Below are 17344 nucleotides of genomic sequence, written 5' to 3'. Positions count from 1 at the left end.
AAGAGCTGGCTGTAAATTCAACTAATAGGTTACCAGGAAACGTACCTTCAACAATCTCTATTTCATCTAAGGAAGCAAAAAAGTAGCATTAGAGTTATAATGACTCATTAGTGACTTGAAATTGGGATTATCTGGCTTTGTGCTGTGTCCATGGTTATGTAGGGTTGTTGAGACAATAGAATAGATGCTGAGAAAAATCAAAGGGATGGTCAGTGGTAGACACAAAAAGATTTCCCAAGTATAAAGGAACCAAGCGAATGTCACTAAAATGAAAAGCCCTGAGCATTTTGCATGGGGATTTGAGATCACCCCAGCTCCTCTCAGGACAGCGCTCTTGAACCTCTCAGGGAGGAGTTGGGTGGTTTCACATGAAAGAAATGGGTGCGATAAGTAAAGGATATGCATAATTACAAGAGGGATAGCCTTTCTGGCTTTGAGTCCAAAAGGAAAGTTGTTAAAGTAAAAATGGGAGGAAATAAATACCCAGGTGCTAACAAAAATGGATGCAGTTTGCCCACTGCTTCAAATGGGTGAGCTAAGAAAATACATTGTGTTCTCTGATGAAGCCCCTTATCCTCATGAAAAGGAATGGTGCTGAACTTACGTGTCTGCATCTCTAGCAGTTAAGTCTGCCGGGTGCAAGCCTTCTCTGTCAGCCCATTCTCCAGCTTTTATTTGTCATAACTCATTTCTGAACACTAAAATTGTTACCCTTGAGGCATTCTTGTTCTTTTATGGGTAAAGAAAGTGCCACAGTTGAGTCTCCACAAAAGTTGCCACTGAAATCCTTGAGTCATCCTTGGTTTGATTTTGTTTCGTGTTTTCGTATTCCTCTTGGTATGGAGAGCATGAAATTTTCAATTTGCAAAAGGATTTAATCAACAGTAAATGTTTTGAATCAGATTAAAACACAACTACTTGAAGAGTTATGTATTTATTCTGTCCTGCTGGGTGCAGTCATTTTATCTTGCTTCAGAAGGGCAACGCAAAGCCATAGTTGCTCTAATGAATTCCTTGCAACAGGCAGGTAGGTTAATGGTTAATAATACCGAATGTTTATCTTAAAAATCCTGGGTTCTTCCTCAGAATGTGCCCGCTTTTCCTTGACACATCAAAAATGAGAAATCATCTATGAGACTGTTTTATTTGTCTGTGTTTTGGAGACAGCAATTTTACATACTCACGAATGCGATCAATAGAAGCAAGCTCAGGTCTTCCAAGAATCCTTAATTATATGTCTAAGAATGCATATGTATTCATATGTAATACTTGTGTTTCTGCTGTGTTCCCCCATCCACCCACCCTTTGGAGCTGACATGTGCTAAGACTCTTTGAAAGCAGTAAAATCAAGAGTGTAACAGGCAAATGCACAATGAGTTGTTAAATGTGATGGCAAAATAAAAAAATAAAAATTTTTTAAAGCTTCAGTCAGTATGATCAGTAAAAGGAAAAAAAAAAGACAGCCAGCAAACTGTCTATCATGTGATGAAATTTGACAGTAGGGATTATGGCTTTGATGGACCAGAACAGCTAATAGAAGAAGCTGACATTTTTGAAACCCTGCTAATTAAGGGTTCCTTCCTTAATATTAAAATAAAGTCTTTGTCTGGGTTTTATGGTTGGAGAATCAGGTGTTTTCATTAATATATGCCAGTCAGTCTTAATAAGCTTGGAGGGCAGAGGAAGTTATTATTGAGTGACCTTCTACAAAATAAGCATGTTGCTAAGGGCTCTAACCCTGCCCCGTGCAGGCTGATGAATCTCATTTCCAATGCAAAAGCTTCACAAGAAATCCAAGTATTCTCTGTGCAATCACAGAAAATAATCCTTGTGTCTCTTGTAATGTCCAGAATTGCCACTTACTACACTACTACTGTACAATGAATATTACAATACATATTATTTTTCTAGCACAATTGTCTACATTTCTGAATTGCCTAGGATAGAAAAACTTATTGTGAAGACACTTGTATTGAAAAGTCAGCTCATTTTAATACTTTTCAAATAGTCATCTACTCTGTTCATGAATTATAATGTTCGGAATACATCTGACAATACTGGCTTTGAAAAGGAGATATGTCTATATTATTACATATTCATTTTCAAATAGATTTCAAACAGATTTTAAACCATTCATTGAAATTCATTGAAATGATAAATTCACGGTTGGATTTTGATTGACTCTTAATCCAATTTTACTTTTGATAAGTTTTCAGCCACCCCAACCCTTCTCAACCGATATATTTTTTGTTCTTCTATTGATTTTTAAAGCAAAACTGATGGGGTATGGTAAAACTTGAAGGTTTTAATAACTATATGGAAAGCTGGTCAAATGAATGGGTAAAGTTAGTTAAAATCAGTAAAGTACACTACAAGTGATCCATCTGTGTGATTTCCAAAGTATCAGTGCTTATCTTATGGAAGTCATGTTTATTGTAACTGGCTATTGGTTCACAACCTAGAGCAAAACTGTGAGTCTTTCAGTTACTGAGCCATACCCCCATCTCTAGATGACAAGGAAAAGTGCAGAGAGCCAAGGTATTTGGTGTTGGAATAGAAGATCACACATCTTGAAGTGTTGTGGTTGTCCAGCATTAACTAGCTGCTTCTCATCTTGAGTTCTTAATTCCTTCTTAAGAGAAGTTGGGTAACACCTCTATTGCTGGAAGCATGGTCAGGTAAAAAGACAACAAACCTTCTAAAGTTTCTTTGGAGAAGGAAGGAGCTACATTAAAAATTGCAAAGTGCCCATGGGTTTTGAGTTCACCCACAGGAAACGAACCATCGACCATTAACAGTTAGTTTAGATGATGCCAGATATGGGAACAAATGAGATGAGAATCTTAGATCCAGGGCTTCAGTATGTGGAACAAGAAGTTAACTCAAAGTGTGGCAGTTATTTCAGCCTATGTCTATAGAACACAATTGTCTTTAGATTACAGACTTGAGAAAAAAAAACAAACTATGACAGTTCCTGTAAGTGATTTTTTGAAGCTGTTCTTCCGTATTTTTTTTTTAATTTTTTTAATTGGGGAATATTGGGGAACAGTGTGTTTCTCCAGGGCCCATCAGCTCCAAGTCGTTGTCCTTCAATCTACTTGTGGAGGGCACAGCTCAGCTCCAAGTCCAGTCGCTGTTTTCAGTCTTAGTTACAGGGGGCGCAACCCACCATCCCATGCGGAAATTGAACCGGCAACCTTGTTGTTAATGGCTCACGCTCTAACCAACTGAGCCAGCCAGCCGCCCCTCCGGAAGCCCAATGGCAGCTCATTGTCTTCCATCTAGTTGTGGAGGACACAGCTCAGCGGCCCATGTGGGAATCAAACCGGCAACCCTGTTCAGAGCTCGCACTCTAACCAACTGAACCATCCAGCCACTCTCTTTGGTATTTTAAAAGGAAAAAAAAAGTTAATGAACATTAGGATAGACCCATCTCCTTAGGGTCAAAATCAATCACCTAGTGTTCATCAAGCCTCTACCTAATGCTTTCCCAATGTCCTAGGTGTAACCCAAGGTGTAGCATACCACCCCTGCCCTTATAAGCTCCAGGGTACTTGGGACCCTATTGTGTCTTGTATTGCTCCCATCTTCTCATCAAAGCTAGCAATCCCTTCTCATTCTCTTCTCTGTGTGGAACCAGCATGGGAGTTGCTCTCCCAAACACTTTTGGTTCACTGCCACCTCTGGATTCATCCACACCAATGCAACTCCAAGTGTGGACCATGGACTAGCACTGTCACCCTCACCCAGGAACTGCTTAGAAATACAGAATCTTGGGCATACCCCACACCCATGGAACCAGAATCTCTGGGAACCTATGACTGTACATTTTAAGGAAGTCCTCAAAGGATCTTGAAAAATTTGAGAGTGAATCATTTAGAATGTTCATACAGAAAATTAATCGTATACTACATTGTGCTATCATATATTTTTGTCATGTCATGTAACTTTGGGTTTGTATTATCTCTCCAAAGGGGATTTAAGTAAGCTCCATGGGGGCAGGTGCTGAGTTGTAATGTTTCTTTTTATCCCCATAATCCAAATCCAATGTCTCGCAAAGAATAAATAAAGATAAATGTTTGATTGACGCAAGTCTTTTAATTAAATTGTAGGTTAAATCTAAAAGTTCAGTCCTTTCATTCTAAACACATTCTTCTATTTCTATTATGTTTTATTCTCTCACACTTGTTCCCTTTAATATCATCTTCATGGCATTCTAATACTTCTTGTTCTTCTACCCCAGGGATTTGATGGTTCTACAGCAGCTCTGTCCAATAGAAATATATAGCCAACCACATGTGCAATTTTAAGTTTTCTGGCAGCCACATTTAAGAAAGTAAAAACAAGCAAGTGAGATTAATTTTAATATAACACATTTCGTTGATTCTAACATATCCAAAGTATTATTTTAATATGTAATCACTATAAAATAATACATTTTGCATTCTTTTAATTTTTGTACTAAGTCTGAAACCTGAATGTTATTTTACACTTACAGCATGTTCTAATCCAGACTAGCCACATGTCAAGTGCTTAAGAGGCTCACGTGGCTACCGTATTGGACAGCACGGCTCTAGAGAATATTCACAGATAAAGTTCAGGGGTGTCTAAAACCCCTGAAATAACATACCAAATTATATGTGTGCTATCAGAGCATTTATCTGATGAGACAACATAGAATTTATCAGTTTCCCAAAAGGGTTCGCTCCCCTTACCACCACCAGATTCCCTCCCCAAATGTCTTAAGAAACATGGTGCTGCTTTTAGCCTCTGGAATTACTCATTTCTTTTGACTCATTTTCTCTACTTGCCAATTCTATTTACATTCCCTATTCTAACAAGACTAATCCACACTCTGTTATTAAACAGCTGTGAATTTAACTTATTCCTTTAAAATAGCACCTAGAGAGTGGTCAGGGTATTGACTTGCTTCATAGAAAATAACCTCAAACCCTACCACAGTTGGTAGTTACAAAAGACAAAACAGAATAAAAATATATTAGGCCTTTTTATCATGGTAATTCACTAGGAATAAATTATACACTAGACCCACATGGCATTCAGGAAGTTCCCAAGTTGTGCTAAAACCTATCAACTGGGAAGATTCTGGAAGGGTCAGTAATTGATCACAGCACAGAGTATTTTTTTCCTCTTCTTTTCATTAGGTTATTAATTTCTTGGCATGGGATAACCACCCACTTTCTAGAATGGCTAAAATATTTTTGTATCCCTTGTGATTTTCTTGGATAGGATTTTTTCAAGAACCCTCACAATGACATGGAGGAGGAGAGCCAATTATTTCAAATACAGCAGTTATGGCGTCGACTTAATGCTCCAATCTGAGAAACCAAGATGTCAGTTAAGCAGGAGCCTCCTTTTGTTTTGCTTCCTCTTAAACATAAAGATCTCTTGAGATATACCGCCAAATATATATTTTAAAACTTTCCGGTTTTGTTATTTTTTTGTTTCTCTCTCAACAGTATAATTTAAACATTGTGGTGTAGCTCCTGGTGAGGGCTGATGTTGCTATTCTTCCATCGTAGAGTAGCCCCTTCAAAAATAATCAGGAATGATTAATTATATTATTTGTGTGTGTCTTATTATGTATTATCATTTGTGTGTGGTATTATTTATGTACATTAAGCATATCCAGTTTTAGTCCTATAAACCATGTTGTTCCACTGTGACTAGAACAAAATAAAATACCTTGTGTAACTTTCCAAAAAAAAAAATTGGAAAACTCAACCCCATAATTAATTATTGTTTGCCTTATCTATTTACTCGCCTTTAAAATAAAAGGGCTGTTCAGAATCAGGGAAAGATTTAAACTTCAATCTTAACTTACAAGCATTTTCTACTTTTTCGTGGTCACATGACCAAAAGGAAGAGGACAAAATTCACTATGAGAATAACAAAAACAAACAAAAATTGAGATATATTGGTACTGAAGTCTGGCTATGCGTAACATGCATCTCATTGTGGATCCAGATTTAAATGACAAATATTGAACCATGCAAAATTTCAGAATAATGTATTAACTATGCCAATATCAAATATTTTATGTTGATTGGTCTCCTTACCACCACGGTAATGAAGAAGCTTTGAAAATGACATCTTACTATTCATTTGATCTTCGGAGAAGGGAGACTGACTACAGTTAGTTTTCAGATTGTTAATGTTTCTTTCTTGGCATCATTTCACATTTTACTATGATGTAACCTCCAATTGCATCAGTTTTTCCTTTCCAGCACTGTGATAAATACTAAAAAGTTGGCCTTTCCTGCCCTACAGACACTTTAAAACTTCAAAACTATAGGAACCTTTTAAAGCAAGGTTTTAAAATTTCTTGATATAGTCACTTTCTCAAATCCTTGGGCTCATTCCTGTGAGGTAATGGCCCTCAGTATTATAGCATTCTCTAGGTTCTTTTTTTAATGTATACTCCCAATGAAAATAATAGGATATTGACATATCAAAACTATCCTAAAACCACTGCTTCTGTGATGTGGGGTGATGGAGAAATACCTGCACCATGATTACAAGAAAAAATGAAATACAACATATAATCCATTTCTTAAGCAGAAAAAAAATGGAGACTTCAAAGTCTGGATCTGTTTTATATACAGACTGTTTCTATAAGTATTTAAATATGCTCAGTTGGAGTCTGAGTCACTGTAATGACCCATTTAACACTTTTGAATATTTAGCAATCAGTGTTGATTATTGATTGATCAATTCAACTATAGGCAATGATAGTCATAAAGGCAAACATACCGTTCCAAATAACTGTGCTTAAGTTTGAATCGTGTCTGCAATTTGTTCATTTCCTCTTTGGTCCATTACTTCAACGGCCTGCCTTTTCCACTTTCCTCTCTGAGAACTAGGAAATCCACTGGAATTATCTTGACACTTCTTAATCAATGTTCAGAACTGGTTATGCAGCATTCTCTTTGGATACTGTGGTTGCAAATTCTCAAATCAGGTGTTCCAGGGGTTATAGAAAAGTAGATTTAAAAAAAAGAAAAAAAATGTTCTTGGCCTCACTGATTCCCAAAGGAGTCAAAATGTTTATTTCTGAAGATAAACCTACAACATGATTATCTTTTAGCTCAAATTTTTCTAAGGAAAGGCTCTATTACCATATCTATAAGAAGAGAGTGGATTCCTTTTCTTATTTGATGACATTGGAAGGATTTTTCATTCTGCCTCATCGTTCTGATATAGAACCTTTCTTTCTTCTTGTTCTACTAATTTATACATGTATTTCTGTAACAGACCCAATGCTTTTATGCGTTTTTCTTCAGATAAGTCAGCAAATACATAGAATGAGACAGAGCAGTAAAGAACATCAAGTTTCTGTCAAAACAGTTCATAAATATTCAGGAGAGTTCTGCAATATGTAGGAAGTTATGAAGATGGCATTAAGATACCAGTAAATCCAAAGAAAACCTATGCTAATCAAGCTATCATATCTTATTATATTTTATTCTTTTATCATTTTATGATCCCTCAATAATATAAATGTGACCCTCCAAAAAAAACTACAAATCATAACCTGCCATTGTGAGAGAATTTCCATCTTATCCTGGGTCAGGATTTTCTAACCGGATGTCAGGGTCTCATGGTAGATCTGAAAGACTAACCTGAGAGTTAGTTTTCAAAACTACTTGCCACTGACTTATTCCTCTCTTAAGCACAACCTTCTATCCAGATATGATGTCATCCCCTGTGGGAGTGGGGCCTGGCTGCAAAAGGACTCCTGAAAAAGAGTTTAACAAGTAGCACCTCCAATCCTCTCAGTAATCTCAATTCCCTCAAGAAGTTGTTTTTTGTTGTTGTTGTTGTTTGGGTTTTTTTTTTTTTTAAGAAAAACAACAACACCTTACAAAAGGTTTAGGAAATTTTACCTTAAGTGGGAGTTTTTGAATTACCTTTTTTATGTGATAAAAATAAACTTTCTATTATTCCTAAAACTGAAATATTTTTAAAGATAGAAATAAATAGATTTTATGATCTTTCTTTAAAAGGTATCCTCTTAAGTTGTTGCAATATGGAGATGACTTGGAACTATTGCTGCCTAGTCCTCATTCATAAACCCTTTCAATCAAGGGAACACTGAATTCAATGATTCGTCCTGTTAGTACATCGCTGTGGTCAAAAAGTATTTGCTCACCCCAGGGGGCCAAGCAAAGGCTATTGACATGCTTGCTTGATGTATGAAAAGACAAATCAGTGCCCCATGCTATCTACCAGCAGGGTACAATGACCCGACATGGAAAAGTCAACTCAAACCACTGTATAATAAATTTACATTTTTTTCTAGGAAACTTCAGAGTTACCAAATCAACTGTGTCTAGTGTGCAAATTACATGCAAGCTAACAGAATGTGAAATAAATTCGAGGAAGGCCATGTGTTGTACCTTCTATGAGGGATGGCACTAGTGGCTATGGTTTGTCCTGGAGGAATCTATGGTAGCATTGAATGGGGAAAGACAGAGAGAAAGGAGTTGAAGCAAAAATACTTATTACTCATTGCCTATCTCCTGCCCCTTATCCATTTTCAGCTGTTTTCTAATGTCAGAGAAAAATTTCTCTTTTAGAGTCACTCAGCTGGAGTAAAGGTGGATCCAGTAAGCAAGGTTCAAAAGAGCCATGATTTTCCTTCTTGTGGTAGGGGAAACATTGAAAGTCCCATGGGTCTGTTTCTTGAGTTTAATAAACAGAACATGATTGTTTGTTTGTACCACCATATAAAGTGATTGAGTTTACTATAACACAAAGAGGTTCTCACATTTGCCTTATAATGCAATTTGTACTAATTAAAAGAACAATATTAGTGGAGGGGGGAAAGCTATACCTTTCCATCAAGTAGATTATAATTAGGGATTGAAGATGGGGCAAATAATCAATATAAAATGACATTTCTCTTAATTTCTACTGTTGGTGATTTGAAGGGATGGTTTAGAAATAATTCTTTTTATGAAAATATGTGAAAACTCAGATAATGAACTAGCAAACTAACCAACTAACCACAGTTCTATCATAAATTGGGAAATGGCTATAAAAGATGTCCATATTCTCTTAGAGTTCCTTAAAACCTGCTGTTTCCTCACATTTATACAGTCCTATCCTCAGTTAAACTCAGTTGGCTTCTATAGAAGGTATAGTTCTCAATGCCCATGGCAAATACTTATTGGGAATGAATACATTATTTTTGCTATATTATAACTCATTTTACAGAGTAAATAATGCTTTAATAATAATGCCATAAATGATATAAAAGAACAAATGTAAACTTTTCCAAATCAAGCACAGATAAAGCAGATTTATTTCAGGCCTAAGTATCCATTTTTTATGAGTTCAGTAAACATTTATGATAGACCTACTATGTACAAGACCCTAGTCCTAGTTTTCAGTGGGCAAAAGTTTTGGAAAAGTTGATAACTGGGGATTTGAGGGCACCTAATTATAACTCTATGAATATTGGCATTCTTTAGTTTTCCTATTTCAAGCTGACATGAAGTAATGTCTGCTCATGGAGTAAAAAATCCCCCGTCTTAGTTTCTGCAATCTATTCTGAGACACAAAATTTAGTGGCAGGCTAGTTCTAAGTGTCTTACCTAGTCAATCTTCATAAGAGAAGGAAGAACCTGAATATTAGAAAAGGCCAATATTTGGTTCAAAGTCAGCTTGCCTTAACCTACCACCTCTCGAGTAGCACATTTGCAGGTAAACAGGCCGAGCAGGGACCTCTGAGCTCCTCTGTCCTTTTCTGTTTTGTTTTTTTTCAATTACAGTTGACATAGAGCATTTCATTAATTTCAGGTGTACAACATAGTGATTAGACATTTGTATAACTTACGAAGTGATCACCCCAATAAATCTAGTACCCACCTGACACCATACAGTTATTACAATATTACTGACTACGTTCTCTATACTGTACTTTACATCCCCATGATTATTTTGCAACTGCCAATTTGTACTTCTTAATCCCTTCACCTTTTTTACCTGGTCTCCCAACCCCCCTCCCAACTGGCAACCATCAATTTGTTCTTTGTATCTATATGTTTGTTTCTGTTTTATTTGTTTGTTTCCTAGATATTAACCCCTTGTCAGATATTTCACTGGCAAATACTTCCCCATTCAGTAGGTTGTCTTTTTGTTCTATTGATGGTTTCCCTCTCTGTGAAAACTTTTTTATTTTGATGTAGTCCTATTTGTTTATTTTTTTCTTTTGCTTCCCTTGCCCAAGGACACATATCAGAAAAAATATTACTAAGAGCAATGTCAGAGAGTTTACTACTTGCGTTTTCTTCTAGTAGGAGTTTTATGGTTTCGGTCTTACATTTAAATCTTTAATCCACTTTGAGTTTATTCTTGTAAATGGTGTAAGAAAGTGGTCTAGTTTATTTTCTTTTTTTGCATGTATCTGTCCAGTTTTCCCAACACCATTTACTGAATAGACTGTCTTTACCCCGTTATATATTCTTGCCTCCTTTGTCATAGTTTAAATGACCACATAGGTGTGGGTTTATTTCTGGGCTCTCTGTTCTGTTCCATTGATCCATGTGTCGCTTTCTATGCCTGTACCATGCTGTTTTAACTACTGTAGCCTCGTAATATACTTTGATATCAGGTAGAGTGATACTTCCAACTTTGTTCTTTCTCAATATTGCTTTGGCTATTCAGGGTTTTTTGCAGTTCCCTATCAATTTTAGGATTAATTCTTCTAGTTCTGTGAAAAATGTCATCGGTATTTTGATAGAGATTACATTGAATATGTAGATTGCTTTTAACAATATGGGCATTTTAATTATGTTAATTCTTCCCATCCATGAGCACAGTATATGCTTCCATTTGCTTGTATCTTCTTCAATGTCTTACAGTTTTCCAAGTACAGGTCTTTTACCTCCTTGGTTAAATTTATTCCTAAGTATTTCATTCTTTTTGATGCAATTATAAATAGGATTGTTTTCTTAATTTCTTTTCCTGATAATTCATTATTGGTGTACAAAAATGCAACTGAATTCTGAATATTAATTTTGTATCCTGCTACTTTACTGAATTCACTAATAGATTTTTGGATAACTCTTTAGGATAAAAGTGGTTAAAGTGAGCATCCTGTCTTGTTCCTTATCCTAAAGAAAAAGCTTTCCACATTTCACCATTGAGTATTATATTAGCTGTGGGTTTGTCATGTATGGCCTTTATTATGTTGAGGTATGTTCCCTCTATCCCCACTTTGCTGAAAATTTTTATCATAAATGGAGGTTGGATTTTGTTGCTTGATATAATTTCCATCTCTTTAATTTATTGAGACTTGTTTTGTGGTGTAACGTGGTTCCTAGAAAATGTTCCATCTGTGCTTGAAAAGAATGTATATTCTGCTGCTTTGGAGTAAAATACTCAAAAAATATCAAATGCTTTTTCTTCATCAATATGGTCATATGACTTTTATCCTTCATTTTGTTTATGTGGTATATTACATGATTTGATTTGCAGGTATCGAACCAATGTTGCATCCCAGGAATAAATCCCACTTGGTCATGGTGTGAGATCTTTTTAATGTATTGTTGTATTCAGTTTGCTAATATTATGTTGTGGATTTTTGCGTCTATGTTGATCAGGAATATTGGCCTATAATTTTCTTTTGCTGTAATGTCTTTGCCTGGTTTTGGAATCAGGGTAATGCTAGCCTTGAAAATAAGCTTGGGAGCTTTCCCTCCTCTTCAATTTTTTGGACTACTCTGAGGATAGGTTTTAATTCTTTGAATGTTTGGTAAAATTCACTTGTGAACCCATCTTGTACAGCACTTTTGTAGGGAGTTTTTTTATTACTGATTTGATTTTTTTAGTAGTTATTGGTCTGTTCATATTTTCTGTTTCTTCTTGATTCAGTCTTGGAAAATTGTATCTTTCTAGGATTGTATCCATTTCTTCTAGGTTGTCCAATTTGTTGGCATGTAATTGTAGTTTTTTTATATTAATTCTTTGTATTTCTGTTGAATCAGTTGTCACTTCTCCTTTTTAATTTTTTATTTTACTTATTAGGTCCTCTCTCTTTTCTTCTTGATGAGTCTGGTTGAAGGTTTACCAATTCTGTTTATCTTTTGAAAGAACCAGGTTTGGGTTTCATTGATCTTTTATGTTTTTTTAGACTCTAGTTCATTTATTTCCACTCTGATCTTTATTATTTTCTTCCTACCACTCATTTAAGCTTTGTTTATTCTCCTTTTTCTAATTCCTATAGGTGTAAGTTTAGTTTGTTTATTTGAGATTTTTCTTGTTTCTTGAGGTAGGCCCGTGATGCTATAAATTTCCCCCTTAGAACTGCTTTGGCTGTGTCCCATAGATTTTGAGTCATTTTGTTTTCAATTACATTTGTCTCTAGGTATCTTTTGATTTCTTCCTTAATCTCGTTGTTTAACCCATTCATTGTTTAGTAGCATGTTATTTAGCCTCCATATGTTTGTGTGTTTTTTCATTTTCTTCTTGTAATTGATATCTAGTTTCACATCATTGTGATCAGAGAAGATGCTTGATACGATTTCTGTCTACTTAAATTTATTGAAGCTTGTTTTGTGGCGTAACATCTGGTCTATCCTGGAAAATGTTTCATCTGAGCTTGAAAAGAATGTACATTCTGCTGCTTTGAAGTGAAATGCTCAAAAAATATCAATTAAATCCATCTACTCTAATGTGTCATTTAAGGCCACTCTTTCCTTGTTGATGTTCTATCTGGATGATCTATCTATTGGTGTCAATGGGGTGTTAAAATCCCCTACTATGACTATATTAGTGTCGATCTCTCCCTTCATGTCTGTCAATATTTGTTTTATATATTTAGGATCTCCTGTGTTGTGTGTGTAAATGTTTACAAGAGTTATATCCTTATATTGGATTGATCCCTGTATTGTTATGATATGCCCCTTTTTATCTCTTATTACAGCCTTTGTTTAAAGTCTATTTTGTCTGATATAAGTATTGCTATACCAGGTTTTTTTGTTTGTTTGTTTGCATTTGCACAAAATACCTTTTTCTGTCCCTTTAATTTCAGTCTCCGTATGTGTTTCGATCTGAAGTGGGGTTCTTGTAGGCAGTGTATGTATGGGTCTTGTTTCCTTATCCATTCAGACACCCTATGTTTTTTGATTGGAGCATTTAATCCATTCACATTTAAAGTAATTATTGATAGGTATGTAGCTGTTGCCATTTTATTATTCATATTTTTTTATATTTTCTTCTTCTTCTTCTTCTTCTTCTTCTTCTTCTTCTTCTCCTCCTCCTCCTCCTCCTCCTCCTCCTCCGCCTCCTCCTCTTCCTCCTCCTCCTCCTCCTCTTCCTCCCTATAGCATGTCTTGTAATATGGTTTGGTGGTGATGAACTCCTTTAGATTTTTCTTGTCTGGGAAGCTCTTTATCTGTCTTTTGATTCTAATTGGTAGCTTTGCTGGGTAGAGTAATCTTGATTGTAGGGCCTTGCTTTTCATCACTTTGATAGTTCATGCTAATCCCTCAGGCCTGCAAAGTTTCTGTTGAGAAATCAGCTGACAGTTTTATGAGATTTATGAGAGCTCCCTTGTAGGTAAAAAATTGCTTTCCTCTTGCTGCTTTTAAGATTCTCTGTTTGTCTTTAACCTTTGGCATTTTAATTATGATGTGTCTTGGTGTGGGCCTCTTTGGGTTCTTCTTGTTTGGGACTCTGTGTATTCTGGACTTGTATGTCTATTTCCTTTTCCAGGTTAGGGAAGTTTTCTGTCATTATTTCTTCAAATAGGTTTTTGTTCTCTCTCTCTCTTCTCCTTTTGGTACCCCTATGATGCAAATGTCATTATACTTGATGTTGTCCCAGAGGTATCTTAAACTGTTCTCATTTTTTAAAATTATTTTTGCTGTTCCAATTGGGTGTTTTATGATACTTTGTCTTCCAAATCATTGATTTGGACCTCTGCTTCATCTAATCTGCTGTTGATTCCATTTAATGTATTCTTCATTTAAGTTATTGTATTCTTTACTTCTAACTGGTTCTTTTTTATGGTTTCTATCTGTTTGTTGAAGTTCTCACTGAGTTCATCTATTATTCCCCTAAGTTTATTGAACATATTTAGAACCAGTGTTTTGAACTCTGTATCTGATTGTCTCCATTACGTTTAGTTTTTTTCTGAAGTTTTGTCCTGTTCTTTCATTTGGGACATGTTTTTCTGTCTCCTCATTTTTGTTGACTCCCTGTCAACAAAATGTTTTTATGCATTAGTTAGATATGTTATACCTCTTAGTCTTGGCAGAATGACCTTATGTGGCAAGTGTCCTTTGGGGGCATGGTGACACAGTCTTCCTGGTCACCTGAGCCAGGTTTTCCATGGGTGTCCTTTGTGTGGGTGTGTGCACCCTCTTATTTTAGTTGAGCCTTGATTGCTGTTGACATGTCAGTGGGTAGGATTGACCCTCAATCTGACTGGTTGTGACTATGGTAGATGAGGTGTTGTGCAGGGAATGACCCCATGGAGCAGGAGTCACTTTAGCAGGGCTCTGGTTTCCTGCCCAGTCTGCCCTTCAGGTGTGTCATTTGTGGAACATCAGATGAGGGTTTAGTGAGGAAGGTAGTGAACTGAGAGTTAGCCATGGGCTTACAGCCCTGCTTCTAAATGCAGGATAAACTTGAACAAGCCTTGCAACTTCTCAAAACCAAAAAGTTTTCACTTGTTAAGTAAGGGGTATTAATGGATGTCTTTGAAGGTCTTTGCTAGCTCTAAAATTGAACTAAGTGAAGTGAAAATAGCATGAAAAATGGTGCAAGTGATAGATGAATATGAGATGTGATGAAGATGATGATGTAAAATTGGGATGATCATGCCAGTTCAAAAGGTTGTTTTGAAGATTTAAAGGAAAGTATGCAAAGTACTTATACATGATGGTAGGCATCTGCTAATATTGTTATTGCTGTAGTTGAAGCTCTAAGCATGCATCACCTCTGCTGTCCCCCCCCCCCCCCGCTGATTAAAGCAATGTCTCAAAGTGACCACACAAACCCTAAGAACTCCTCACCTGAGTTACACAGGAATATACATGTCTGTGAGTCATCCATTCTCATCCACCAAATAGCAGTGGCAACAGCAGACAGTTTGCACTGCTTATTTCTCACAAAGTGATTTCTTATGCATGGTTTCATTGAATTCAAAATTAGGCTGTGAGGCAGATAGCTCAACTTTTGTTTTCATCCCAGCTGTCAGGCCACTGCCTTGCACCATTCCCGTGGAGTGGTACTCCAGAGGGTGCCATCCACGTAGACTACAATGTGAGTGATGCCCCCCAGAATCCTTCAAAGCAGCAATACTGCCCCCTTTCAGAATAGGAAACTGAAGCCCAGAGAGGTTAAATGAGTTATCCAATGTCACACAGCAAGGAGGAATCTCCAAGTTGGTTTGTGACTCCAGGTATTTTTGCTTTCTTCTACATGTGACCTTGACTACAATACATGCATGATGAGTATGATAGGGTCAAATTCTCAGTGTCAACCTTGCCAGCCAGTATTAGACTTTGGGGTATCTTGGTGCAAGATCCCATGAGGTCACTGGAGGATAAGGTCTTCACTGTGCCATGGACACTGTGACTGAGTCTGACTTTCAATGTGCTACACTAGGGACATTATTTTATGGAAAAGAAATGGCTGTACATCCCAGCAAATTAGGCTATGGAGACAGTGACCTACTCTTCCTCTCCATAAGATTGGCTTACATGAATATTCAATAACCAGCACCCCTAAAAGTCTGTTGTATCTCCTACCTGTGTTGTCATCTTATCACAATCGGTGGTCTGTGCCAAAAGGCACATTTCAGTATTAAAGAAAGACTCGGAGTTTGAGAAAAGTGACAGAAATATTTATTGAAGTGCTGCACTTAGACTCCATGCAGAATGAAAGTGACTTCCTCATATTCAGTAATCCCCAAACAAAATAACCATCAAGAAATATTAAAACACACACTTTATTAGTTTCATTTAATTTCTTAATTGCTCAAAGTCAGCTTACCCATTTACTGCTGTGTGAAATGCTTAGAGGCAAGGCACACATTAAAGGGATTATTTCCATGTAATCCCTCCCTCCCAGAGGGTAGGAACTGATCACTTATGAATTCTGATTTCCGCTCTGTAACAATATCAAATGGAGAAAATAGTTATTGTAAAATGATAGAGTCAGTAGTCGGGTAATACAGTAGGAGAGTGTAATTTAATAACAGAGAGAAAGTACCTCATTTTCGGTAAAAGTTATGCGAGCCTTTTTCAGGAATAGCTATTAGCCAAACTGAATTTAGCCTCCCATTTTTCTGGCTATACCTTTGTTAATTGATAGATGTTGAAGATGTGTAGCCTGTTAAGATTTTAATCAAATGGTGGTGGGAGTAGATATGATCATTTTACTGGGACTTGGAGTCCTGGGGATAATTACTGCTCTGGGTATTATGTTCTCTGTGACAGTTCGCCCACCACCCGCCTCCCTTCTTGGCAGGAAAAAGAGTGCAGGCATTCAGGTAGAATTTGGAGCGATGCTGCCAATTACACAGGAAAGACAAATGAGGTAGGAAGGGGTTTTAGGTAAATATCCACCAAGAAACTTGTGATCATCTGAACTTCTGGCAGTTTCTGTGGTACATCATAGCTGGCTTGAGACCATTAAATTCTAGAGGACTGGGAAACCCATTAGTGACCCAGCAGAGAGCTTTTTCTTGTTCTGTGGCTGACACATCTCTCCCTGTCATGGTACCTATAACCCAAGGACACTATTTTAGGAGCATTATTGCTATTCTTGGAAGGAGGTAAGAGTTATAGCATCAGAAGAGTACAGAAGTAAGGCCAATCCTGACCAGCCACTTCTGCCCTCCTATAGCACAGGACCAGACAGGGGCCATGTCTGACAGCATTAAAATGAGCAGTGCCTCCATTTCAGGCTGGCCCTCTTCTGATATTTCATATTCATTCTCTGCCTTGAGAGTCAGCCTAAAACAAAGAGTATACAAAATAAAACATTTTTTAAAGCCCTCAAGGAGATTTGTACCATGAATTTTATTAGATTGAAGGCAAAACAAGCTGATACTAGCAGAAAAAAAAAATGGCTGCTTCAGACCCCAGCTGACCTCTTTTGCATGGAAAATTCTCCATATGATTACAGAGCTAATGAGTAATATTTAATGAAAACATTAGGCCTTTGCATATATTTGTAAGCAGCACTTCTCCCATTTAAATTTACATAAAAAGAAGCTGATACGTATAAATGTGCATCTTGGAAATCTGTGTACTTCAAAGAAAATGTTCATCTCTTATCTCTGGTTATTTCGATACAAAGCCCA

The 17344-nt window shown here is 36.7% G+C and overlaps 1 protein-coding gene across 16 annotated transcripts in view; it reads left to right on the top strand.

Annotated features, from left to right (window-relative positions):
• NPAS3 (neuronal PAS domain protein 3) overlaps positions 1 to 17344 on the top strand; it is an 850141-nt gene that overhangs the window by 710060 nt on the left and 122737 nt on the right. The window lies entirely within an intron of this gene.

Source organism: Rhinolophus sinicus, chromosome 3, assembly GCF_057876585.1.
Source record: "Rhinolophus sinicus isolate RSI-liver-muscle chromosome 3, RSI-T2T, whole genome shotgun sequence".
In the NCBI taxonomy this organism is placed as follows: Eukaryota; Metazoa; Chordata; class Mammalia; order Chiroptera; family Rhinolophidae; genus Rhinolophus; species Rhinolophus sinicus.
The sequence above is the reverse complement of the archived record's forward strand: the minus strand, read 5'-3'. Positions and strand labels throughout refer to the sequence as shown.